Source organism: Mastomys coucha, unplaced genomic scaffold (genome assembly GCF_008632895.1).
Source record: "Mastomys coucha isolate ucsf_1 unplaced genomic scaffold, UCSF_Mcou_1 pScaffold16, whole genome shotgun sequence".
In the NCBI taxonomy this organism is placed as follows: Eukaryota; Metazoa; Chordata; class Mammalia; order Rodentia; family Muridae; genus Mastomys; species Mastomys coucha.
Window position 1 is genome coordinate 17,547,545 of NW_022196898.1, and position 3,395 is coordinate 17,550,939.

Here is a 3,395-nt window from a genome sequence, read left to right on the forward strand (position 1 = left end):
GTGCATAAATGCCGTTAAGTGTTGCATATATGCATATGACTTGGGGGATGAAAGCTTAGGATTGGATAACCAATTAAAGGGCTCATTTCTGAAGTTCTTTGTCAGGGGTGGGACTCTGTGTGATTTCTTCCTTCTTTGGAAGCCTGCCAATCAATATTAGTATTGCTCAGGTCCTGTTAAGCAGCCACATTGTTGGGATGCTCTCCTTGTGAACAAGTCTTCCAAGCTGAAGGGATGCTCTTCTTGTGAGCTCCAGGATCATTCAAGCTCATGGGATAGGCCATGGAATTTCCTTAAGTGGTCAGTGTGGGCTTTGACCTCTAAAGAAAGGATTAGTACACAGGTTGTGGGAAAAGACTTTAAATGACAGGACACTTTCATGTACCTTTGACACATATTGGAAGTCTGCATTTACATGAAAATACCTGCTTTTCCCTATGGGTTATTAGCAATCAAGTTGGGGGTTAAGAGAAAGTAAATAGGTAATTAGAAATAAAATATCCACACCTACTCATTAACAAATTGCTCTAACTGCTTGCATTGGATGAACTCACTCATACTTATAGTGATGTTTCAAGTCTATTCTAAGGTTAAGAGCCCAATTTCTGCTTCTAGAGTGAATATTTCTTCCTGGAGGATGTGCAGGGATGTTGCTGAATTGATTTGATGAATTTCTGTATTTAAAAGTAAGCTGTGAACTAGGAATATAGCTCATGGGGTAAGGACCTATGTCTAGATTTCTAGAATGCACAGAGAGCTGGAGGCTATAGCATTCCTCTGAAATCCCAATGGTCTATAAGATGTGGAGTAGAGAGAGAAGAAATCCTGAAGTCTTGCACAAAGGCCAGCTAGCCTGGGCATGGAGTAGTGTACAAGACTTCCTCTCACAAATAAGGCAGGAGTGAGCCTACACAGAAACAGACACACTCACACACACACACACACACACACACACACACACACACACACACACACACAGGGACGGACCCATGCATGCACAGTGGTGGGGAGAGAAAGATAGAAGTAAAAACTTTTGATTTTATTTTTAATTCATTTTAATGATCCAGGATGTGTTTACATATCCATTTAATAATTGATTTTGATAACATTACTTCTCCAAAGGGACAAAACCAGAATAGGTAAGGCAGATACTTCCAGCATCTGTAGAATGCTGCAAAATCCGGCATCTGTTCAGAATCTGTAGAAATGCTTGCTGTAATGCTGTTTCTTATTCATAGACAATGATAAAGATGAAGAGTCACTGTGGTTTTCAGAGTTCAAAAGGCACGGTTCCATCCAGACTGCATTTCATCCTCACAGCAACCCCGGGAAATCAGAATCTTTATCTCCATCATCTCTATTCTATAAATGAGGACACAGTGGCCAGGAGTATTTCAGTGATGTGCTCAAAATCAGTAGGCAAGCCCTCCCATTTAGTTGAAGTCTCTGGTTGCAAACTAGGTACCCCTTGCATTACTGGCGCCTCCCTTATACCTCCCAGTCATCAAGACTTTTTTCCTTTAATGTTTTGATCTGCAACCATCAATTTGAATAACCATTTTGGCACACTCCCAACACACCTTACCTGAAGAAGCTGGTGGATGCCATGCATGGAAGGATTTTAGTTTTTGCTGTAGAAGTAACAATGTAACAATATAACAATGTAACAATGTATCTCTTGAACCATACAATCAATATCTAGTTCACAAACCCATGTCTTTGGAAAACTCAGTAGATGCTGTATTCAAGTATCCCCTTGTTTTCTGTCCATCCAACCTTTCCCCCACCATATGCCTCTCAGGAAGCACGGCTTCTAAATTCTCAGAGGATGTGCATGTAGGTAGAGCAGTGCTGAGTGAGGAGAAGCACTGGAGATTTGGATTTCATTTGTCCAGTCTGGTGTCTACTGAACAGAACATCATCCCATCTGTGCTCCAAGCATCCCCATCACTCTCTGCCAGCATCTGCGGGGATGCCTCTAGCCCCATCTGGCCTCTGGCAGTTTGATTCCCATGGCATCTGTTCCAGTGCTCTTGTTCTCACCTCAATGTCACCTAGGTCTGCTGCTGGTCTTTGGTGCCACTGTGTTTTATAGCTAGGACAGAGGTCTCATGGGCCTGAGGTCATGGTCAGAGGCTGAGAACTTATGTTAGCAACACCATGTAAAAGGCTTCAGAATTCTTTTTACTAGTCTCATAGAGCAGGGGAGCTTTTTTTTTTTTAATAAGGCTTGTGTTCTTTCCATGAAGCACTGGAAAGATGTTTGTTGTTTTGTCTGTTATTTAAACCTATCTGAACCCAACCTTTACCAGAGTGAACAGTATGCAGGATTCCTTATGGGAATACCATTGGGTGTTTTGTCTTCCCCAAGGTTCTGGTCCATTTTCTAGTCCAGAGATTTTTTTTTTTCTTTTTCTTTTAGAATTCCATCCATAGGATTAAACTCAATTGCTACTAAATTGTATTTGTATTATCTCTGTGATAATTATTTAATTAAAAATTTTCTTTAAATTTCATACACCTTTCCTACTCTTGCTTTATACTTATAAGAGTCATTTTGATTTATATGAATTTCATTTGCATACCTTCTTAAAATGCATACAATTTTGGATATATTTAAGTGACAGTATTCACATAGCAATGCATACTAACAATAATTATGTACATGAATTATGATATGCAACATGAGGAAATTACTCCTCTTCTTTGTCTGTCCTATCCTTGCTGATACAGTCCCCAGTGGGGGACTGGGGTGAAAAGTAGAAATTTTTTAACTTCATGGAAATGCTGAAACACCTCCAATTTTTCTTCTTGGGTAATTTACTCATTTTAAATGGTATGGAGGGTTTCCTAGTAACCAGGTGAGTGTGGAAAACACACATTATCTCAGCTCCAAGTGCCTTCTGGCTCTGACTTCAGTGAGGTTAGGGTCATGCTGACCACCATGAGCGAAGCTTCACTGTTGTTGTCTGTTCTCACTCCAGGAGCTTAGAGGACGGTGCCAGGAGCTTGAGTTGAGATAAGATGCCCTTGTTGCAGCCCTCTCTACAGAACTCTGAGAGTGAGTTCCTGTCAACTGCTCTGCTGCTGCAGGTAGCCCTGGTCTGTGTGAAACAAAATATTCTGGGAAATGGCAAGGGAACCAGAAAAGGTACAGTGCAGACAAAAAGTCCCTACTACTACACTCTGTCTATGTGTTCACAAAGCTTTGATTTGAGAGTTGTGAATTCTGGGTGAGCATATTGTTTTTCTGCATCTGTGAATGGCACCCAAGGCTGAATGTGAACATGAGGTTTTATTTTATTTACTTCTTCCTTCCCTCTTTCTTTCCCTCCCTCTTCCTCTCCCTCCCTCCTTTCTTACTTTCTTTCTTTTTCTTGTTCTTCTTCATCATT